Raw genomic sequence first — 26,226 nt, 5'->3', positions numbered from 1 at the left:
TTGAGTTTAGAAGCTTTTGATCTGTAGTCCTCTTTTACAACAGTAATTAGACAGTAGGTAAATTATCTATTAAGGTCAGTCTTGACATAAGATACTGAACTGTAGTATCTGAGAATAAGCGAATACCCCTTTTTCTATTTTTAATAACAAGAGAGTGATATCCTGATATCCAAATCACCCAAGAGTAGTAGTAAGACTTTGAGGTACTAATTAAATGGAAGTAAGGTCAGAAAAATACATGTTTTATCTCTTTGGAAGATGCCACCAGAATCATCAAAAAAGAACAAAAGGCATTTTTTTGTTTTGTTTTTGGTCAGCATTTACAGATCCACTTTATGCTATGAGCTCCATTGTATTCCATGGAATGGATGTTGCTTAATTCATTTTACCAATCCTTTTCAATGGATAGTGAGGTTGTTTTCGATTTTTGCTTTTATAGACAATGCAGCAGTGTACATACTGCCACATATATTTTTGCAATATTTTGCAACTTTTCTATAATAGGCTTTTAGGAATGGGTTGCTGAGGAAAAATTATATGCAATTAAAATTTTGATGAGTTCTGTGAAATTGCACTCTGAAAATATTGGGTCAGTTTATACTGCCCTAACAGCATAAATAAGTATTCCGGTATTCTTTTTTCTTATTTTTTATTAGGGGAAATTATGAGTTTACCAAAAAATCATGCATAAAATACAGGGTTCCCATATACTACCCTATTATTAACAGCTTATACTGGAGTGGGCCATTCATTACAACTTTGAAAACACATTTTTAAATAATTGTACTATTAACTATAGTCTATAATTTAATTAGGGCCCACTGCTTATGTTGTACAGTTCCAAGGATTTTTAAAAAATTTTTTATTCTAGTAACATATATATAAGATCTAAAAATTATAAGTGTAATGAACAGCATTGAACTATATGTTTGAATGTGGTTAAAAGGGGAAATTTGAGATTATAAAACACGTTTTTATTGCCTCTTATAGTGCCACTTGCCAAGCCTTAGATCAGGGATCAGCAAACCATAGCCCACAAACTGAATCAGACCTGCAGCTTGTTTTCTTATGACTCACAAGCTAAGAATGTTTTTGCATTTCTAACTGGTTGGGAAAATCTAAATAATAATATTTCATGACACATAAAAATTATATGAAATACATATTTCAAAGTCCAGAAATAGTTTTCCTGAAACACAGCCACTTTTGTTTCTTTATATATTGTCTATGACTGTTTGAACACTAGAGGTAGAGTTAGGCAGTTGCAACAGAGGTCATATGACCTGTAAGCCTAAAATATTTACTTTGTAGCTCTTTACAGAAAAAGTTTGCTAACCCCTGTTCTCCATGAACTTACTTAAGAAGCATCTAGGGAAGTGGACTTGGCCCAGTGGTTAGGGCGTCCGCCTACCACATGGGAGATCCATGATTCAAACCCCAGGCCTCCTTGACCCATGTGGAGCTGGCCCATGCACAGTGCTGATGTGCGCAAGGAGTGCTGTGCCACGCAGGGGTGTCCCCTGCATAGGGGAGCCCCATGCACAAGGAGTGCGCCCTGTAAGGAGAGCCACCCAGTGCTAAAGAAGAAAGTTCAGCCTGCCCAGGAATAGCACCTCACATGTGGAGAGCTGACACAACAAGATGACGCAACAAAGAAACACAGATTCCCATGCCACTGACAACAACAGAAGCAGACAAAGAAGAACACGCAGCAAATAGACGCAGAGAATAGACAACTGGGGTGGGTGGGTGGGGAAGGGGAGAGAAATAAATAAATAAATCTTTAAAAAAATTTTTTTTAAAAAAAGCATCTACATGAGTCCATGTAACCCTTGTCCAACAGGTCAAAACCCAAGAAATATCAACCACAGCCAACAATTTTATTATTCTTAACAGACTTTTTTCCTATAAGGAATAGTACAATATCAGCATTAGAATAACCAAGCTTAAAGTATACTTGCTTCTAGTATAGGATACTGGACTGATCCAGGCTTCTTTTCTTTTTAACTTTTTATTTTGAAATACTTTAAAACTTACAGGACATTTACAAGAATAATATAAACCCCATACAGAGAACTCCAACATACCCCTAAACCCCCAGATACCCAGATTCACGAATATTAACATTTGGCCACATTGCCATATCAGTCAGTCAGTCAGTCTGTCTATCTATATATCTATCCATCCATCCATTCATCCATCCGTCTATCTATCAATCCATTTGATGAATACTTGAGTGTAGGCTGTACACATTATGCTCCTTGAACACTTAATACTGCCATGTATATATCCTAAGAACGAGGATAATTCATTAAAGTGCAGTTATCAAGTCCAAGGAATTTAATATTGATATAAAACTTACAGAATATATTCCATTTTTTTCCCCATAAATCCCTAGTAATGTCCTTCTGAGCCTTTTTACCTCCCTTGTTATATCCTATCCAGGATCATGTACTGCATTTAATTGTCATTATCTCTTTAGTTGCTCTTTCTTTTTTTGTGTGTGGGAATATATATACAACATAAATGTTGCCATCTCACTATTCCCACAAATACCATTCAATGGAATTAATCATAAACACAATGTTACAGTACCTTCCCCACTTTCCATTACTAAAACTTTCCCATTCCCCAACAAAAACCCTACATCCATTATGTATTAACTCCACATTTTCCTTGCCCCCTACTCACGACAATCTATACTCTAATTTCTGTCCTTATGAGCTTGTATATTCTCCAATATTTTCTTTGTAGTTCCCATGAAACAGAGCTAAAATTTAGCATCATAAATCTGTAACAATCTTGTTTGCTTAGATATCAACTTAACTTCCTAATATCCCTTCATCCCCTCATCTTTATGTAGTTCTTATGACAAATTGCATGTTTATACATTATGGGTCAACCACTCATTTATCATTATATTTTATATATTTACCTCTTAGATCCTGTAGGAAGTAAAAAGTGGTTACAAATAAAAAATATAATAGTACTGGCACTTATATTTACCCATGTTGTTACCCTCACTGGAGATCTTTATTTATTCATGTAGCTTTAACCTATTGTCTATTCTTTCCTTTCAACCTGCAGAATTCTCTTTAGCATCTCTTGTAGGGCTGATCTAGTGGTGATGAACACCCTTAGCTTCTGTTTATATGAGAATGTCTTACTCTCTCCCTTATTTTTGAGAGAAAGTGATGCTAGATAAAGAATTTTTGCCCTGCAATTCTTTGCTTTTAAGACTTTAAAGGTGTCATTCCACTGCTTTCTTGCCTCCATAGTTTCTGATGAGAAATTGACAGTTAATCTTATTGTGACTCCCTTGTATGTGATACGTTGCTTCTCTTTGTGACTTTCAGAATTTACTCTTTATCTATGGCATTTAATAGTTGGATTATAATATGTCACAGTGTGGGTCTATTTGGTTTTATGCTGTTTGGTTATTGAATGTCATGGATGTGTATGTTCATGTCTTTCATTAGATTTAGGAAGTTTTCAGCCATTATCTCTGTATATTTTCTCTGTCCTTTTCTCTCTTTCTCTTCCTTCTGGGACTCCCACACTGTGTATATCAGTATCCTTGATGGTTCCCCAGGCTCTGTTTACTTTTCTTCATTCTTTCTTCTTTCTGTTCCTCAGACTAAATGATTGCAATGATATTATCTTCAAGGTCTCTGATTCTTTCTTCCACCAACTCCAACCTGCTATTGATCCCCTCTAGGGAAATTTAATTTCTATAATTTAAGAATAATATTAAAATTTTGAAGTGGAAGATACCACTTTTTGAGTCATTCAGCTAATATTCTTAACAAATGTTATTGATACATTGCTATGTGTCTAAGAACATTTTGCCTCAATAATCCATAGTAGATACAAAGCCCAAGTCAGATAATTGAGACCATTCTTGAGCACTTCTGGACACAGGAAATTTTATTCATCCTAAATCTATATCTTGAGGACTTTGTTTTAATCAACTGTATAAAAGGAGAGAATATAATTAGATCACAATAAGAAAGTGGCCTGGGATTTATAAGGTTTGAAGAGTTGACCTTGCTTTGTAAAGTTGTGAAAAATAAGCTTCCTGGACCTCAATCATTAAAATAATACCTCTTGAAACTATTTTCTAAACTCTGCCTCCATTTCTATTTGATGGCATGAATCTATGACACCTGAAAAAGCTTAGACTATGATCAAGAATTGCCAGTGAGTTTCTTGAGGTAATTGTTTAACCAAAAATTAAGTGAGAAAACACCTTGTTTTCTAGTATACAGCATGGAAAGAAATGTATTTAAGAAATCAGCATTCTCTTTGGTAGGAAATAAGAAGAGAAACATCTCTCTTGAGGCAATTAAAGCAAAGTTTAAAAGCCCTCCCAGATAGTAACTAGTACTATCAGGGTCTAATCGACTTGGGTATGAAAGATTTAAAAAGACAAAGTCTTTCACATTATTGGAAGGTATGAGATGTTAGAAAGCAACAAAATTCTCTGTTAATTTAGTATGCCATCTGCACAAAGATAGAATACTAAGGAGGGCTAACCTGTGGGTCTTCTGAATTTTCAGGGATGGGGTGGAGTAGGGACCCTTAAATAGAAAGGGAGAAACACTGGAGGGAATGGGTAGCCTTAAGGACAAACGAAAGGAAGACAGGCCCCAACCTCCTCTACTTACGGAGTGAATTTTTGTTTTGCTACCACATCTATGGCCATGCAGTCTTGCTGGCAATTTTAAAAAGAAATAAAAAATGAGGTAGGAGAGGTATAAGAAAAGGGAAAAAAAGAATAAGATTAGTTCAATCATGAGAGGGAATATATATGGTTACAAGGAGATCAAAACAATGATAAAAGAACTGTATATATCTTTTAAAAAATATAAATCAAAATAAAGGCAAAAGCTTAGGAATTTAACAATATAACAGAATTAAATGGATGCTATTTAAAAGAAAATGAAAAAGGCTATAAACCAGTAAAAAGAAGGTTAAAAAATATAAAAGTAAATGAGAGGAAAGATTAAGAGAAAACTGTAAAAGCAGAAGACAAAACGTTTTTTAAATGTACAAGTAGTTGGGATTAAGGATTATGAACTAAAATTAAAATTTAAAACTTTAAAGGTAAAAATATATTGTGGTAGTTTGAACCTGTATGCACTCCAGAGAAATATCTTCTTAAATCTAATCCATTCCTGTGAGTGTAAACCCGTTTTAAGTAGGATACTTTGATGAGGCTACTTCAGTTAAGGTGTGACACACCCCATTCAGGAAGGGACCTAATCCTATTACTGGAGTCCTTTGTAAATGGAATGAATACAGAGAGATCAAGATAAAGCCATGGAAGCAAGTCAAAATCAACAAAACATGGCAAAGAAGGAAGAGACAAGGAAACATGGCCATGTGCCTTGTCATGTGGTAGAGGAACCAAGGAACACCAGGCACTGGTCTTTAGGAGAAAAAGCATTTCCTTGATGATGCCTTGATTTGGACATTTTCTTGCACTCAAAAGTAAGCTAATAAATTCCCATTGTTTAAAGCAAACCATTTCATGGTATTTGCTTTAAACAGCTTAGGAAATTTTCTACAAGACTAATAAGATTAGAGAAATGTCTTTAAATAATTTAAAGATATTTATAATGAGAGAGAGAAACTTTAAAAAATTAGTAATAGCAACAGTGGGGCAGAAACCAGTTAGAAGAAATAAGAAAAAGTCTTGGTGTATTTCTAGTTTCCCCTGGTGGAGCAAACCTGTTAAACTATGGACCTAAGAAGAAAGGTGGTATCTTATTTTCCTACCATCACCTTCTACACAAAAATTAGCACTGAGGAAAACCAGTAGAGTTATTGGCTGTTGCTTATAATGAGAGGAGGTATGACTCCTTAAAACAAACAGCTAGGGTTCCCTTATTGGCCCATCTGCTTTTTAGAAGCATTGAGCACCTACTGTGTTCCAGATTGTGACTGAAGTGCTTTCTTATTTGAAATTTCATGTAATATTCTTAACAATCATTTCAGATAGGAATCAACAGCTCCCTTTTCTAGGTAAATAGGATGGCTTAAGCTCACACAACAAACAAGAGGCAGAGCTGAGAATTAAACCCAAGTTGAGTCTTCATTTTATAGTTTTATTTACCTGAACGCCTCTAATGCATAGCCCTTAGTTGCCAGACTTGGGAGCTGCTCCTTCATCTAGCTTTAACTAACTATTGACTCCCAGTATTAGGGAAGAGGTAATCAATTTGCTTATTTTCCATTCTACCATCTTTTGCTTCTTCTTTTCTCATTTCTACATTGTCCAAGTGTAATGTAAATACACAAATGTAAATGTATTTACATTATATTCTGAAAACTTTTACCTCCACTCTTGTTTTATTTTGGATTTGCAATTGAATATACTTATTGCTTTCTGACAGTCTTTTTGGTAAGGTTTTTCCAATCACCTCTTGTTTGTCTAGAGTTTATCCTCTACTAATATTTGTAAGAATAACTCATGACAATTAAAGCACTTGGATTTCCAGGGAAAATGGCAGAGTAGGGAGCTCCAGAACTCAGTCCTTCCACCAATCAGCTATTAGACAGGCAGGGACTGTCTGAAACAAATATTTTGAAACTCCAGAGAGCAGAATAACATTTTACAGCATCCATGGAAGAGGGGGAGAAGAGGGTGATAAATTACCATAAAGAGCTATAAGTTGCTTTCTCCAGGTGGAAGCTACCGGCACCTATCACTCACTCTCATGGAAGGTTGCTGGGGGGACCAGGCCCTGGCTAGCTGCTGCTGATAGAAAGGGACCTAAAAATGCTCTTATCCCCAATCAGGGGTATGCACAACCAACCTCTGATCACAGCTTTTGATCAGTGAATTTGGATCACTGGGTCTCAGCTCTGAGGACAGCTATTGTTTCAATACTGCGCTGGGCAAGGGTGGAGGCTGTGGAGATTTAAAGACCCAGGACTTCCTCAGGGCTAGGGAAAGTTAGCTGAAGGGCTACATTTGCTTAGCAGGTCAAGAAACCTCAACATTGGGGAACTATTGGAAAAAAATTTTGGCACCCTTCTTGATTCCCTCCAAAGGTACTTTGAAGCCAGTCAGCACCTCCTTCATGGGTCCCAGGTCCTGTTTTGGCTAGGAAATACCAAATTGGGAAAGTCCTTCCTGGGGTGACATCCTCCCAGAATTTGTCCTCCAGGCAAAAACAGTATGAGTCAATGAAAGGAGTGTAAGAAACTGTAGAGGTGGATAATCTGGGACAAAGGCCTGTTGGCTTCAGATACACAGAAGAGGGAGATATGGTCCCAGGAAAACACAAGGAGCAAACAAACTCCGATAAATGGGAATGTCAAAACAAGTAACAAGTAAGAGCCTAGGGCAACACAGAGGCCTTGGAAGACAGGGAAAAACCCTGCACACTGCATTTAGCTAAAAAAATATATATCTCCGTCTTATTACCAGTTGGCTACAAAACCAGAAAACAGGCATCCCATGGAATAAATACCAGAGAGCAATTTAAAATATTAAAATGTTCAGGGAGGAGGGGTGGCAAGATGGTGTCAGTTTAAGTGTGGCACTCACCATATCTCTCACAAAAAACATCTGAGTGTGGGGCAGGATCCTGCCCAAGAGGGCTGTTTTGGGTACCTGCTGAGTGGGAGGTTTCAGGGCATCAATATGGGGAGAACTGGAAAAAGAGATAAATTGCTCAAGAGAACATAGACAACAGCAAGGAAATAGAATAAGAAGAACAAATTGTCAAAGAGAAAACTTAACACACAAAAACAGCAACTAAATAAAATCCTAGAGTAAAGAGAGTAGCTAATCAATTGAATGAACCCATCAAGATAAAAATATGACCAGACAGCAACAAAAAATTACAAACCATACCAAAAAACAGGAAGACATGGCCAAGTCCAATGAACAAACTAAAAACCAGGAAGAGATGCAGAACATCAAACAACTAATCAAAGCTGTCCAAACAAATATCATGGACCAATTTAATGAAGTGAAGGAAGAGATTAAGGATATTAAGAAGACACTGGGAGGACATACTGAAGAAATTCTAAACATACACAAAAAGATAATGGATATGATGGTGATGAATGGCACAAGCCAAGAAATAAAAAACATACTGGAAGCATGTAATAGCAGCTTTGAACAGGCAGAGGAAAGAACTAGTGATGTGGAGGAGAGTACATCTGAAATCAAACAGATTGTAGAACAGATAGATAAAGAGAAAAAATCCAGCAGGGACTTAGGGATTTGAATGACAACACAAAATGCACAAATGTATGCATTATTGGCATCCCAGAGGGAGAAGAAAAGGGAAAGGGGACAGAAGGAATGTTGGAGGAAATAATAGCTGAAAAGTTTCCAATTCTATTGAAGGAGATCGATGTCATGTCCAGGAAGCACAGCACATCCAAAGAGAATAAATCCTAACATGCCTACCCCAAGAGATAAACTTGTCAGACTGTCCAGTGCTCAAGACAAAGAGAAAATACTGAAGGCAGCAAGAGAAAAGAGAACCATCACATACAAGGAAAGCTCAATAAGGCTAAGTGCTGATTTCTCATCTGAAACCATGGAGACAAGAAGGCAGTGGTATGACATGGACAAGGTATTAAAAGAAAAAAAAAATTGCCAGTCAAGAATTCTTTATCCAGCAAAGTTGACATTCGGAAATTGTGGAGAGTTCAAAATATTCAGAGATAAGCAAAAATTAGAGTATGCCAATAAGAAGCCTGCCCTTCAAGAAATACTAAAGGGAGTTCTGCAGGTTGAAAGGAAAAAACAGGAGAGAGAGAGAGTTGAAGGAGAGTGTAAGAACAACTAAAAAGACAAAAAGAGAAATAAAAATAACATATGACATACATAGAGTCAAACAAAATATGGCTAATATAAGTAATTCCTTGAGAGTAATAACAATGAGTTGTAATGGACTAAACTCACCAGTCAAGAGACACAGATTGGCAGAATGAATAAGGAAACATGACCCATCTATATGCTATCTACAAGAAACCCACCTTAGACCCAGGGATTCAAGGAACCAGAAAGTGAAAGGCTGGAAAACAATCTTACAAGTAAACAATAACCAAAAAAGGGGGGAGTAGCTATACTAATATCAGACAAAATAGACTTTAAATGCATAACTATTTTAAGAGACAAAGATGGGCATTATATATTAGTCAAAGGGGTAATATTTCAAGAAGAAAGAACAATCATAAGCATTTATGCACCCAACCTATGTGCTTCAAAATACATGAGACAAACACTGGAAAAACTCAGTGGAAAATTAGACACCTCTACAGTTATAGTGGGGGACTTTAATACACCATTTTCACCATTAGACAGAATATCTCAACAGAGAATCTACAAAGAAACAAGGACTTTGAATAATCCTTAGAGGATCTGGACCTAATAAACATATATATAACACTACACTACACTCAATACAGCAGGATATACATTCTTCTCATGTACAAATGGACCACATCCTAGACCACAGAAAAATTCTCAATGAACTCAGAAAGATTGAAATTATGCAAAGTAATTTCTCTGACCATAATGGAATGAAGCTGGAAATTAGTAAGGGCCAGAGAATCAGGTTAGGCACAAAGATATGGAAGTTAAACAACACATGCTTAAACAAACAGTTGGTCAAGGAGGAAATTCAAAAGAATTCAGTATTTACCTTGAAATGAATAAAAATGTCAACAGAACATATAAAAAACTATAGGATCAGCAAAATCTGTATTGAGAGGGAAATTCATAGCCATAAATGCATACATCAAAAAAGAAGAAAGTGCTATAATTGAAGACCTAACCACACACCTGAAAGAGTTAGGAAAAAAAAACAACAACAAATTAACTCTGAAGGAAGTAAAAAGAAGGAAATAACAAAGATTAGGGCAGAACTCAATGAAAATAGAAAATAAGAAAGCACTACAAAATATAAACAAAACCAAAAGCTTGTTCTTCAAGAAGATCAATAAAACTAAAAACCCCTTCACTAGACTAATAAGGAAAAAAGAAATGCAAATACAAAAATTAGAAATAAGAAAGGGAATATCACCAACTGATCCCACAAAAATAGAGTATCATAAAAGGATACTTTGAAAAATTATATGACAACAAGAAGGATAATTTAGAGGAAATGGACAGATTCCTGGGAACATACTAGCCTACATTGATAAAGAAAAATGGATAAACTCAACAGAGCAATCACAAGTAGAAAGATCAGTCATCAAAACCTCCCAAATAAGAAGAGCCCAGGACCAGAGGGCTCTTCACAGGTGAATTCTACCAAACATTCCAGAAAGGACTAACATCAATCCTGCTTAAACTCTTCCAAAAAGAAAAGTAGAAGGAACATTGCCTAACTCATTCTATGATGCCAACGTTACCCTAATACCAAAGTCAAACAAAGATGCCTCAAGAAAGGAAAATTACAGACCAATCTCTCTAATGAACCTAGGTGCTAAAATCCTCAAAAAAATACTTGCTAATCATATTCAACAACACATCAAGCCAATTATACACCTGACCAAGTGGGTTTCATCCTGACTAGCAAGAATGGTTTAACATAAGAAAATCAATGTAATACACCATGTAAACAGATTGAAACCAAAAAAATCGTGTGATTATCTCTATCGATGCAGAAAAAGTATTTGACAAAATACAGCACCCTTTCCTGATAAAAACACTGTAAAATATAGGAATAGAAGGAAACTTTCTGAACATGATAAAGGGTATATATGAAAAACCCACAACTAACATCATATAAAATGGTGTATTCCTAAAAGCATTCCCTCTATTTTGGGAATAACACAAGGATGCCCACTATCACTGCTTCTATTTAACATTGTGTTAGAAGTACTTGCTCAAGAACTGAGTCAAGAAAAAGATATAAAAGGCATCCAGATTGGAAAGGAAGAAGTCAAAATTTTGCTATTTGCAGACAACATGATTGTATATATAGAAATCCCTGAGAAATCTACAACAAAGCTTCTAGAACTTAGAAATGAGTTCAGTAAAGTCGCAGGTTATAAGATCAATGCACAAATATCAGTAGCATTTCTGTACACCAATAATGAGCAATCTGAGGAGGAAATCAAGGGAAAAAATACCATTTACAATAATAACTAAAAGAATCAAATTCCTGGGAATAAATTTAACTAAAGATGTAAATGACTTACACACAGATAACTACACAACACTGTTAAAGGAAATCAAAGAAGACTTAAGTATATGGAAGAATATTCCCTGTTCATGGATGGGAAGACTAAATATCAAGATGTCTATCCTACCCAGACTGATCTAGAGATTTAATGAAATCCCAATAAAAATCAGCATTTATTTTTACCAAATTGGAAAAACTAACTATGAAATTTATTTGGAAGGGCAAGAAGTCCCAAATAGCCAAAGACATATTGAAAAAGAAAAATGAAATCGGAGGAATCCCACTACGTGACTTTAAAACATACTACAAAGCTACAGTGGTCAAAACATGGTATTGGTACAAGAATAGACATACTGACCAATGGAACCAAATTGAGAGTTCAGATATGGATCCTTGCATATACAGTCATCTGATATTCGATAAGGCCACTAAGCCCACTCAATTGGGAGAGAATGACCTCTTCAATAAATGGAGAACTGGATATCCATATCCAAAAGAGTGAAAGAGGAACACCATCTCACATCTTATACAAAAAATCAACTCAAGATGGAGCAAAGATCTAAATTTAAGAGCCAAGACCATAAAGACCTTGGAAGATAAAGTAGGGAAGCATCTAAGCTCCTTGTAATATGAAATGGTTTCATGAACTTCACACACAAAGCACAAGCAGTGAAAGAAAAAATTGATAAATGGGACCTCCTCAAAATTAAAACCTTTTGCACCTCAAAGAAGTTTGTCAAGAAAGTGAAAAGACAGCCTACCCATGGGAGAAAATATTTGGTAACTGTATATCTAATAGGAGCCTGATATCCAGCATATATAAAGAAATCATATATCTTAAAAATAAAGACAAATAATCCATTTAAAAATGGGCAAGTGATTTTAACACTTTTTTATTTTACTATAGTTTTTCTAGATTATTATGTATTTTATTTCTTATGTTAAACCTGTCATTATTATTTCATTTTTCTATTAATTGAATTTGGCAATATTCTTGGCTTCATTTCTGAAGAAGTTTTGGATCACGGAAGGGTTAAAACTATGGCAGGGGAGGATCATTGGTGTGGGGTGTCAGTGATGAGGGATACAGGGGAGGAAGTTCACCTGGGCATACATCTAAGGTATATAAATATGTTCAAATATTCATGGGGCATTGCCACAGTGGGTAGAGATTCACAAAACAATCAAAAGAATATTGAATTCCCATCCTGAGCTCTGCCACATTCTCTAAGGGAACAGCAAGAATCCCTCAAGTACAGGGGCAATGACTAGTGAAGAAGGATGGTCCATTGATGGGCCCTTGATATTGATGACTATGATTATGAGCCTTTGCTTTTGAAATTGCAACTTAACCTAGTGTTGTAGGGGCCTAAGAGTTACCTCCTGAGAGCCTTCACCTTACTCAAATGTGACCTCTCTCTAAGACAAACTCAGCATATAAATGCATTACCTTCCCCCCAGCATGGGGCATGACTCCCAGGGATGAGCCTCCCTGGCACTGAGGGATTACTACAAAGTACCGGCTGGTGATACAACTGAAAAAGACCTTGAATAAAAGGTGGAAAATGTAAAGACAAATGAGTTTATATGACTAAGAGACTTCAAAATAATTTGGGAGTTCATCAGAGAGGTAATGCTTATGCACATCTCAGCAGGATCTCATAGACCACCAAAGTAAATACTACCCCAAATAGTGGGGCTCCTGAGAGCTCTGGAGACATCCAGGTCCTATGGTTGTGGCAGATAGCTCCAGAGTTTGGTGCCTTGCCTGTGGGTCCTACTTTGGAGTTTGTGCTCCCATGTGACAGAGCTAGACTCAGATGTGACTTCTCTACACATACCTCTTCTGACCCTCTTATTTCAACATATAGTTGGTGCTGGATTTGGTAAGTGTATGTCCAAGATACTTGAATCTCTGGGCTGTCCATGTACCAGCCTGGCCTTGAGCCTTAGTGGAGTTGCAATACCTACTCTCTAGTACATTGGATTCACACAGGAAATTTAACAAGGAGATGTGGATGGACAACCACCATACCAAGGAACTGAGAGGATCTCCAACTGCAAGCAAGAGAGTCCATTTATCAACCATGTGGGACTGAAAACCCCTCTCAATTAGAGGTGGAGTGGGCATCACCACCCCAGAATCCTCAGGATTGTGAAATAAAATATGGACTAGATTGGACTTACTGGTATTCTATATAGATTTATTGTGATTCTAGCAATGGAAATAATTACGTCATTGATGTGGAGACAGTAGTCACTGGAGGTGCTGAAGTCAGGGAGAGGGGAAAAGAGAAGTAATATGGGAACATTTTCAGGACTTGAAATTGTCCTGAATGACATTGCCATGAGAGATACAGGACATTATATATTCTACCATAACCTACAGAATTGAGTGGGAGAGAGTGTAAACTACAATATAAATATAATCCATGCTTAGTGGCAATGCTCAAAAATGTGTTCATCATTTGCAATGAATGTACCACACTAATGAAAGAATATATTAATGTGGGGAAAAGTGGGAGGTGTGGCTAGTGGAGTGTATGGGAATCCCTTATTTTTTTAATGTAACATTTAATGTAATCTAAGTATCTTTTAAAAAATAAATAAAAAATTTATTTTAAAAAATAAATAAAGCAATATTGGATTATAAACAACAGCAACAAGAACAGCAAAAAGTGCACGATTCAAAAAAGAATACAAAACAAAGAAACAGGAAATGATGACCCATCCAAAGGAAGAGGATAAAAATATGAAAAAAAACCAACACAAAAACCCAACAACCCAGAAATGAAGAATATAGGAATGTGGACATACCGAACGAAGCCTTTAAAAAATTATCTTAAAAATGTTTAAGCAGGTGAACGAAAGTACAGAGAAAGAACTAAAGGATATCAGGAAAATAATGAATGATTAATATGAGAATCTAAGTAAAGAGATTGAAATTTTAAAAAGGTACAAAATGGAACTACTGGAGTTGAAGACCACAATAACTGAAATGAAAAAAAAAGAATGCCCAGGAAGGTCTCAAGAGCAGAATGGAGTTGACAGAAGAAAGAATAAGTGAATTTGAAAACAAGTCACTTGAAAAGAGTAAGACTGAGAAGCAGAAAGAAAATATAAATATTAAAAGCAAAACTAGCCAAAGACAAGTATGAGTCCACATCAAGTGAATCAATAAATGCATTATGGAAGTCCCAGAAGGAAAAGAAAGAGACAAAGGGATAGAAGGAAAAGTAAAAAATATAATGAAAGCAAACTTCCCAAACTTAGCAAAAGGCATGAATGTGCACATCCAAGAACTCAGAGACCACCAAACAAGATAAATATGAAGAAAAATATACCCCATTATATATTGATTACATCACCAAATGCAAAAGACAGGAGAGTGTTCTGAAAGTTGCAAGACAAAAGCAACATGTTACATACAAAGGAATCCAATAAGACCGAGAGCTAGGGGAGCAGATGTGGCTCAAGCAATTGGGTACCCACCTCCTACATGAAGGTGCCAGTTCAGTTCCTGGTGCCTCCTAAAGAAGACAAGCAAGACAGTGAGCTGATGCAACAGTCTGGCGTGGCAAGCTGACATAATGAGATGATGCAAAGAGGAGACACAGCAAGGAGACACAATGAGGGACACAACAAGCAGGGAGCAGATGTGTCTCAAGCAATTGGGTACCTCCCTCCCACATGGGAGGTCGTGGTTTGGTTCCCAGTACCTCCTAAACAAAGAAGAGTAGACACAGAGAGCACACAATGAAGAGACACAGAGAGCAGGAGCCAGTGCAAAGAACAAGGGGGGTGGGAATAAATAAATCAATTTTTTTAAAAAAAGATTGAGTGCCATTTCTATCCAGAAAGATAAGAAAGGAGTGGGTTGAAATGCTTAAAAGTGCTGAAGGAAAGCAACTGCCAGCCAAGAATTTTATGTTTGGTGAGATTCTTTTTCAAAAAAGAGGGAGCGATAAAGCAATTCTCAGATAAACAAGCTGAGGGAGTACACCACTGCTAAACCTGCCCTACAAGCAATGCTGAAGAAAATTCTTCAGACTGAAATGTAAGGACTCTATAGACAGTGGTTCAAAGCATAAAGAAATAAAAATCTGCAATAAAGGTAACCATTTGGGTAATTATATATTTCAGTATTATTATATTGTATTATTTGGTATGTAACTTCACTTCTTCCTAGAAGTATTAAAATGAAATGCATAAAAACTAATGATAATAATAATGATAAATGAAATGCATAAAAACTAATGAAAGGTTAACCTTTCAACCACTGTCATACCCATATAATAGTTCTGCTAGTTACAAACACTAAGATATGTTTTCACTGCTGGAAGGGAAGCTAAAAAATGTAACATGGAACTATAAAACATAGTAGAACCTCATGTAAAATACAAATATGGGTGATATTGCATATATAAGACCTTTTTTAAAAATATAAATACAAATAAACTAGAGAAACAAACAGAATAGCAACTATGTATGGCAGGGGAGCATAGAAAGACTGAGAGGTGATGAGGTTTTTTTTTTATTGGAATAATGAAAATGCTCTAAAAATGATTGAAGTGATGAATTCACATCTATGTGATTATATTGGATACCATTGATTGTACATTTTGGATGGATTTATGCTTTATTAATATGTATCAATAAAATTGATTTATTTAAAAAAGTATAGTGTAGATACATACATAGGCAAGATGATGAATCTTTTTCATTCTTTTTTTTTTAAAGATTTATTTCTTTATTTAATTCACACCCCCCCTCCCCCCCCCCCCCCCCCCCCGTTGTCTGTTCTCTATGTCTATTTGCTGCGTCTTGTTTCTTTGTCCACTTCTGTCATCGTCAGCAGCACGGGAAGTGTGGGCAGTGCCATTCCTGGTCAGGCTGCACTTTCTTTCGCGCTGGGCGGCTCTCCTTATGGGTGCACTCCTTGCACGTGGGGCTCCCCTACGCGGGGGACACCCCTGCGTGGTGTGGCACTCCTTGTGCGCATCAGCACTGCGCATGGCCAGCTCCACACAGGTCAAGGAGGCCCGGGGTTTGAACCGCGGACCTCCCATGTGGTAGACGGACACCCTAACCCCTGGGCCAAGTCCGTTTCCCTCTTTTTCATTCTTATAACTGTTTTGTGTGTGTGTGGTATTTGTTTTAATGTGGATTTGAAAAAAATAAAATAGCACATCAAAAAAAGTAATGGTAAATCTAGATTTTTTGGCATATAATGTGTAAAGATATTAGTGATAAGTACAAAAAATGGTGGGAGGACAGAGGGTATAGGAAAACTATATGTGCATGCTATTAAAGTTAAGATGGTATCAAACCAAATATAATAGATATACACACACACATATACATAATGTTAAATTTTAACCCAACAATAACCACAAGGAAAACAGATGAAAAATATATTCATATAGAAATGAAAGGCACTCAATATGGTAAAACACAAGAAAGCAAATAAATATAAATGAAGGCTTTAATGAAAGTGAGGGATAAAAAAGACTTATAAAGGCTAAATAGCAAAATGGCAGAAGAAAGACCTGCATTATCAGTAGTGACATTTAATGTAAATGGCTTAAACACTCCAGTCAAAAGGCAAAGATTGGCACAATGGATAAAAGCATGAGCCAACAATATGTGTCTGCACAAGGCTCACCGTAAAGTCAAAGATCAAGTAGATTGATGGTGAAAGGGTGGAAAAAATATACCATGCCAAGAAGTAATCAAAAGTCAGCTGGGGTGACTATACTAATATCAGATAAAATAGACATTAAGTCAAAAACAGTTATGAGGGACAAAGACGGTCATTACATACTGATAAAGGGGACAATTTTCCAAAGGAAGATGTAAAAATTATAAATATATGTGCACCTAACAGCAGAGTCCTAAAATATATTAAGCAAGTACTGAGAGATTTGAAGGGAGAAACTCATGAGTCTACATTAATATTAGGAGACTTTTTCACACAAAACTATCAATAAGGAATTACAGGATTTGAATGATATACTAAATTAACTAGACCTAACAGGCATGTGTAGAACACTGCACCCAGTGAAAACAAAATTCATAATCTTTTTGAGTTCACATGGATTATTCTCCAGGATAGACCATATGTGGGTCACACGAGAAATCTCAATAAATTAAAAAATATTGAAATCATACAATGTATATTCTCTAACCACAATGGAATGAAGGTAGAAATCAACAATAGAGGGAGAAAGGAAAAATGCACAAATATGCGGATATTAAACAGCATACTCTTTTTTTTTTATTGACTTTGTAATAATATTACATTAAAAATATATATGTGAGGTCCCATTCAACCCCACCCCCCCACCCCCCCTCTCCCCCCCCAACAACACTCGTTCCCATCATCATGACACATCCATTGGATTTGGTAAGTACATCTTTGGGCACCTCTGCACCTCATAGACAATGGTCCACATCATGGCCCATACTCTCCTCCATTCCATCCAGTGGGCCCTGTGAGGATCCATGATGTCTGGTGATCACCCCCGAGGCGCCATCCAGGGCAGCTCCACGTCCCAAATACGCCCCCACCTCTCATCTCTTCCTGCCCTTCCCCATACCCATCGTCCACCATGTCCACTTTTCCCAATCCAATGCCACCTCTTCTATGTGGACATTGGATTGGTTGTGTCCATTGCACCTCTATGTCAAGAGGAGGCTCAGATTCCACATGGATGCTGGATGCAATCCTCCCATTTTCAGTTGTAATCGCTCTAGGCTCCATGGTGTGGTGATTGTCCTTCTTCAACTCCATCTTAGCTGAGTGTGGTAAGTCCAATAAATCAGATTGTAGGTAAACAGCATACTCTTAAACACCTAATGGGTTAAAGAAGAAAGCAAAATTAGGAAATATCTCAAGGCAAATGAAAATAAAAATACAACATACCAAGAGTTGAAAGCATGGGCTCAAATAGATATTTGCACACCAGTATTCCTAACAGCATTATTCACAATTGCCAAAAGTGTCCATTAACCAATGAATGGATAAATAAAACGTGGTATATCCATACAATGGGATATTATTTAGCATTAAAAAGAAATGAAGTCCTGATACATGCAACAACATGGATGAACCTTGAAGACATCATGTTGAGTGAAATAAGCTAGACACAAAAGGACAAATATTGTATACTTTCCCTGATTTTAAACAATTAGAATAGACAGGGAAGCGGACTTGGCCCAGTGGTTAGGGCATCTGCCTACGACATGGGAGGTCTGCAGTTCAAACCCCGGGCCTCCTTGACCCGTGTGGAGCTGGCCCATGCGCAGTGCTGATGTGTGCAAGGAGTGCGCTGCCACGCAAGGATGTCCCCTATGTAGGGGAGCCCCATGTGCAAGGAGTGCACCCCATAAGGAGAGCAGCCCAGCATGAAAGAAAATGCAGCCTGTCCAGGAATGGCGCTGCACACACGGAGAGCTGACACAAGATGATGCAACAAAAAGAAACACAGATTTCTGGTGCTGCTGATAAGGATAGGAGCGGTCAGAGAAGAACACGCAGCGAATGGACACAGAGGGCAGACAACTGGGTGGGGGGGGTGTTGAGAAATAAAAAAAAATAAAAAGAATAGACAAACCCCTGGAGTCAGAGTCTAGAATATGGGTTACCAGGGTGTGGGGTGGGGATAGGGAATGGGAAGTTAAGGCTTAAAATGTACAGGGTTCCTATCTGGATGATGGGAATGTTTTGATAATGGATGGTGGTGATGGTAGCACAATATCGTGAACATAATTAACAGCACTGAAATATGTATTTGAATATGATGAAAAGGGGAAGTGTTAGATTGTATATATGGTAACAGAATAAATTTTTTAAAAAATCCATGTAACTACAGTATGCAAGCAGTGAACCCGATGTTAAACCATGAACTATAATAGTAAAATTATAAAAATATGCTGTTAATTGTAACAAATATTCCACAGCAATGCAAGGTGTTGCTGGAGTGGTGGTATGTGGAACTCCTTTATTTTATGCATGGTTATTCTGTAAACCCATAACTTCTAAAATAAAGGGAGGAAAACTGGCCCATGAGAACATGAGTTGTTGCATGTTTAAAAGCAGTTTGTTAGAATTTAGGCTTAAAGAATAGCTTGGCTGGATGTAAAAGCAGCAGCTCTCTCTCTTTTTTTTCAGTTACTTGTGTGAATTTCTTCACTGTATTCTGTGATGAAGTCTGATGCCAGTCTGATTTTCTTTCCCTTATAAGTGACTTGATCTTTTTGCTTGGCTGCTCAATGAAACCTTTATCTTTAAATTCTAATAACTTTATTAAGATATGTCTCAGTTGTGACCATTCAGGGTCAATTTTTCCTAGCACATGATTTTCCCTTTCCATTTGTAGATTCAAATCTTCTTTTACTTCCAAAAGTGTTATTGAATTATGTTTTGAATATTTGTTCTGTTCCATTATTTTGGTTTTCTTCTGTGGAGACTCCAATGGTTATGATATACCATTTGCCTAACTTCTTTAATTTTCACTTTCTTCTTGCCCCTTTTCATCTGTCTGTTACTTCAGTTTTATTTTCATCACTTTTCTCATTTCAGTCTTCTCTTACATTTGTAGGCATCATCTACAATGCTTTTTTCTTTCTTATGTTCCCTCTAATTTAGTTTTCATTTTTGGAAAAGTTTTTTGTCTCCCATTTCATTCATGAATTCTGCCAGTTCTCATGTCACTCCCTCCCTGAATTCTTATATTTCTGATAGTTCTGTCTCCACTCATCACTGTATCCATTAAGTTTTTAAATGTTTATGATGGAATATTTGACTATGTTTATGTTGTGAGCATCCTTTATCCTTGGTAAAATTTTTTCCAGTATTTGAGAGTGCTTTAACGAATCCTGTACCTATTTTATATTTGTTAGTCATTTACATTAGATGGATTTTTTTTACCAGCTATCTACAGGAGGTTAATTGTGTGTATGTTGGAAAGAACAATGAGATGAGTTTGGGGAACAGGATATGGAGAACCTCCTGGCTTTGCAACTTAAGACTTCCTCCTAAAGCTGTGGACCATTTCTGTCAAATATGGCACCTCTGTGTGGCCATCTCTGGTCTGCCTTTCTGCACCTAACCTGGCTCAGCAGGACCTCTGCAGCTAACCTTGCTCTCCTCTGTTTCATTGACCACTACCACAAAGGGACTTAGGCCCTATCTTCAAATATTTATTGTTTATGCTTTCTGAAGTATGCCATTCCCAGACCCTCTTTTAGCACCTCTCTCTGTCCCTTCTTAACCCTACTCACAGATATTCCCACTCAGGGTGGTCCCCTTTTCCTTCACGGAATATGATTTCTGAGATCTGCTAAGTAGACTCTTGTTGATCCTGTCTCCTTCCATGCCTCCCTCTTACGAGAATTTCCACAGGGCTCTACTGGTTCCAACTGCTTTGGGGATTACTTATTAAAATTTAAATATAATTTGGAATTTTGGGCTTTCTTTAATTTTTTAGTTTCACTTAAAATAGTCTCTGTGCTTTTCCTTGTTCCTTTTTCATTCTTCTTCTTTCTCTATATGGTTTTTAAAAAGGAAACAGGAAAAATCCTAAACAGAATCAAACTATGTGGTACTAAAAAAACAATCTTCCTAGTCTGTCCAGAGTGGAGAATGACTGTTCTAAGGAACATGAGGAAGGATAAATATGAAATTCAGCATAATGTTTACCTCTGGATGCAGAAAGGATATGGGATGCAGGAATATCAATTGGGAAAGAGAACCTCAGTAGAAGTGGTAATATTTTCTTTTTTTAAAAAATTTATTTAATTTTTAATATTGTCTTTTTCTAAAAAACAAATAGATCACACAGAACATTATGTTAAAAAACATAAGAGATTCCCATATACCCCAGTCCCCACCCCCTACTTCTCCCACATCAACATCCACTTTCATCAGTAAGGCACATTCATTGCATTCATTGCATTTGGTGAACACATCCTGGAGCACTGCCACACTGCATGGACTGTAGTTTACATTGTATGTAGTTCACACTCTCCCCCAGTCCATCCTGTAGGTTATGGCAGGATATGCAATGTCCTGCATCTGTCCCTGCAATATTATTCAGGACAACTCTAAGTCCTGCAAATGCCCCATATCACACCTCTTCCTCCCTCTCCCTGTCTTCAGCAACTCTCATGGCCAGCTTCTCCACATCAATGATACAATCACTTCCATGTTAGAGTCACAACAGTTCTATACTGTCATACCAGCAAGTCCACTCCAATCCATATTATATTCCTCCATCCTGTGGACCTTGGAATGGCGATGTTCACCCCACCTCTCCATTAAGAGGGGACTTAAATCCCACATGGCTGATGGATGCAATTCTCCTGCTTGTAGTTGTAGACACTCTCGGCTCTCTGGTTAACTATTCTCACCTCCCTGTCAGTTGACCTGGGTAAGTTCAATGAACCAGAGAATAGGTATTGCAGTGCTGCTGAGGCCCAGGGCCCAGGTAGCCCATGGACAATCCAGAGATTCAAGTCTCCTGAGCATACACAAGTCCCAGCACCAACCACAGGTTCAGTAAAAGTGACAGAAGAGGCATGTGTAGAGAGGTCACATCTGAGTTCAACTCCATCACACTCAGATTCCAAAGTAGGGCCTACTGGCAAGGCACTGAACTCCAGAGCCATCTGTCATGACCGTAGAACCTGTGTGTCTCCATAGCACTCAGGAGCAACACTACCTGGGGTGTATCCACCTTGTCTCTGGGATCCTTCTGAGATGTGCATAAGTGTGACTCCTCTGATGACTTCCCAACTCATTTTGAATTCTCTTAGCCATATAAACTCATTTATCTTTACCGTTTCCCCCTTTTATTCAAGGTCTTTTCCTAGTTGCATCATCACCCAGTGATGGTAGTAATCCCTCTGCACCAGGGAGGCTCATCCCCAGGAGTTATGTCCCATGCTAGGGGGAAGGTAATGCATGTACATGCAGAGTTTGGCTTAGAGAGTGGCGATATCTGGGCAACCTGGAGGTTCTCAGGAGGCAACTCTTAGGCACCCTGCAGCTCTAGGCCTAGTTGAAAGTTCAAGCACACAGGCTCATAAGCATTGTCATCAGTATCAAGGGCCCATCATTGGACCATGGTTTTTGTCCCTGCACTTGGGAGATTGTTGTTGTTCCATTGGGGAATATGACAGAGCTCCCCAGGATGGGAACTCAGCACTCCCTCAGTTCTCATGTGTAACTCTATCCACTATGACAATACCCAAAAAACATCTGAACATGTCTATATACCCAATATGCATGCCCTGGAGAACTCCCTCCCACCCATGCATCCCCCATCAATGACACCCCACACTAGTGCTCCTTCCCTGCCATAGTTGAACCTCTCTGTGATCTAAAACTTCTTTAAAAATAAAGCCTAATATATTGCCAAATTCTTTTAGTAGGCAAATGAAATAGTATTGAGAGGCTTAAAGATTAGAAATAGAATAGATAATAATTTAGAAAAACTAAAATAAAGTAAAAATAAATTGGGGTATTTAAAAACAAAAAATATCATAAAATTTTGTGTTTGACATTTTGCCTTTCATCACAGTAATAGGTGTTGCCCTGCATGTACAGTGGCAAGGCAATCTACTCCATTCCTTCCTCAGTTAGTGTCTACATCCTTTTATTTTTTTTAAATTTTGCTTTAAAAAGTTTTAGATCACAGTTAAGTCACATATACAAAATAGGGGACTCCCATAAACCCAATATCACACCATTTTCCCACTTCCCCAGCAATGATCTCTTTACATGTGGATGTTATATTTGCTACAGTTGATGTACAGATACTGAAACATAGCTACCAACCATGATTCCATTATGGCTTATACTATGGTTTACATTTTAGACTGTACACTTTTCTAAATCTTTGGTTACATTATGGTTTACATTATGGTTTACATTTTAGACTATACACTTTTATAAATTTTTGGTGACATTTATCATGGCTTATATCTACTGTTGGATGGTCTTGTGGAACACTTCCATTGCTCCCCAGTTACTCCCACTTCCATCTATTCTATTTCTCTCTCCCCCTCCCCTCAGAGCCCACAGTTACAACCAATCTTCACTGCTTGAAGGACAATATTCATAGATATTTACAACAATGCTGAGAGCTTGACACCCTAGCCTGTATCCCCTCATTGGAAGCCCCCCATGCTTTTGAGAGACACCCTCTCCTCTGAGAATATCAGACCGCCCCAGAATGGGGGTACAACATTTTCCCACCCTTTGTATGTGTCTCCACCCACTGATATAACACAATATGACAAGGCACACACACTCCCTAGAAACCTGCTCCAGGTGAACACTGTGCAAGATGCCATCCATCAAACACCTTAAACAACCCTTCCTTATTATATTTTATAAAGCATTTTGTCAACATTATAGCTTCAACCATGTACCTGACAATCTCCCATGTTCACCTGCTCACCCCAAACCCTCTCCCTTATTCCATGGACCATCTGACTCATCCTCCCAACTCTAGCCCCCCTCAAGCCCCCCTCAAGCCTGCAAAGCCCCACCCAATAGTATCCCTAAGACACGTTTTATCCCTTCTCTACACTATTACTTACCTCCACTTTATCATAGATTACGCCCGTGTAGGCATCAGCTCACAACCTTCCTCTCCCCCCTTATTCCTGTAAGCCTATCATCCAGTCTCTAGCTTTCTGAGACAGCTTGATTTGCTTAATTCATATCAGAGAGGTCAAGTAGTATTTGTCCTTCAATGCCTGGGTTGCTTCACTCAACATAGGGTCCTCAAGAAGTTGTTGGTGTAAGAGGAGTGGGGTGGAGGGGGTGGGGGGTATACAGGAACCTCTTACATTTTTACATTTTTTGTGTGTGATGTATGTATCTTCAAAAAATACAATTTTAAAAAATGATGTGGTGGGAGTGGGGAGTGGGTTATATGGGAACTTCTTACATTTTTTGTTTTTTTATGTTTTTTAATGTAACATTCCTTGTGATCTATTAACTTTAATTAAAAAATAATAAAATAAATAAATAAGCACAATTAAAAAAAACATAAGGTCCTCAAGATTCATCCATGTTATCCCATGTGTTAGTACTGTATTCCTTCTTTATCCCTTCATCTGTTGTTGGGCATTTGGGTTGATTCCAATTTTTGGCAATAGTGAGTAAGGCCACTATAAACACTGGTGTGCATATATCAGTTCATGTCCTTGTTTTCAGTTCTTCTGGATATATACCCAGCAGTGGAATTGCTGGGTCATATGGTAAATCTATAGCTAGTTTTTTTAGTAACCACCAAACTTTCCTCCAGAATAGCTGGATCCTTCTACATTCCCACTGGCAGTGGAAGAGGGTTTCCATTCCTCTGCATCCTCCCCAACATTTGTAGTCCTCTGTTTTTTTAATAGTTGCCAGTCTAATGGGTGTAAGATGGTATCTCAGTTTTGATTCGCATTTCCCTAATAGCTAGTGATGTTGAGCATCTTTTCATGTGGTTTTTTAGCCATTTGTATTTCTTCTTTGGAGAAGTGACTGTTCAAATCTCTTGCCCATTTTTTGAATGGGTTGTTTCTTTTTTTCTTTTTGAGATATAGGATTTCTTTATATATGTTGGATATTCGACTTCTGTCAGATATATGGTTACCAAATACTTTCTCCCATTGGGTAGGCTGTCTTTTCACTTTCTTGATAAACTCCTTTGAGGTACAAAAGGCTTTAATTTTGAGGAGGTTCCATTTATATATTTTTTCTTTTACTGCTCATGATTTGAGTATGAAGTTCATGAAGCCATTTCCTATTACAAGGTCCTGTCAATGCTTTCCTACATTGTCTTCCCAAGTCTTTATGGTCTTGGCTCTTATATTTAGATCTTTGATCCATCTTGAGTTGATTTTTTTTTCTTCTATTAGAATTCTTTTTTTTTTTCGTTTTTAATTATTTTTTCAATGTTACATTAAAAAAATATGAGATTCCCCATACACCCCTCACCCCCCACACCCCACTCCTCCCCCCATAACAACAACCTCCTCCATCATCATGAGACATTCATTGCATTTGGTGAATACATCTCTGAGCACCGCTGCACCTCATAGTAAATGGTCCACATCATAGCCCACACTCTCCCACAGTCCACCCAGTGGGCCATGGGAGGACAAACAATGTCTGGTAACTGTCCCTGCAGCACCACCCAGGACAACTCCAAGTCCCGAAAATGCCCCCACATCACATCTCTTCCTCCTACTCCCTACCCCCAGCAGCCACCATGGCCATTTTCTCCACACCAATGTCACATTTTTTTTGATTACTAATCACAATAGTTCATGAATAGAATATCAATAAGTCCACTCTAATCCATACTCTATTCTTCCATCCTGTGGACTTTAGAATGATTGTGTCCACTCCACACCTATATCAAGAGGGGGCTTAGATTCCAGATGGATGCTGGATGCAATCCTCCTGCTTTCAGTTGTAGGCACTCTTGGCTCCCTGGTGTTGTGGTTGGCCTTCTTCACCTCCATGTTAGCTGAGTGGGGTAAGTCCGATAAACCAGAGTGTAGGAGTTGCAAGTCTGTTGAGGCTCAGGGCCTGGCTATCACATGGTCTGTCCAGAGATTCAGGTCCCCTAGGTATACACTAAACCCCAGCACCAACTACAGTTCTGGTAAAAGTAACAGGAGAGGCTTGTGGACAAAGATCACATCTGAGTCCAGCTCCATCACACAGAAACTCAAACTCCAAAGTAGGGCCAACTGACATGGCACCGAACTCCATCTGCCATGACCATAGAACCTGTGGGTCTCTGTAGCCCTCAGAAGAACCAATACCTGGAGTTGTATCTACTTTATCTGTCTCTGGGACTCTGCTGAGGTGTGCATAAGGGCAACCCCTCTGATAACCTCCTGGCTCTTTTTGGAGACTCATAGCCATATAAAATCATTTGGCCTTTCCATTTCCCCTTTTCATTCAGGTAAGAAAGCATTTTTAACTCCTGGCATTATATGTTGACGGAGATATTCTGCTGGTCTGAGTTGACCCTTTTATTCAAGGTCATTT

The sequence above is a fragment of the Dasypus novemcinctus genome, chromosome 10 (assembly GCF_030445035.2).
Source record: "Dasypus novemcinctus isolate mDasNov1 chromosome 10, mDasNov1.1.hap2, whole genome shotgun sequence".
Lineage (NCBI taxonomy): Eukaryota > Metazoa > Chordata > Mammalia > Cingulata > Dasypodidae > Dasypus > Dasypus novemcinctus.
This window is presented reverse-complemented; position numbering follows the sequence as displayed.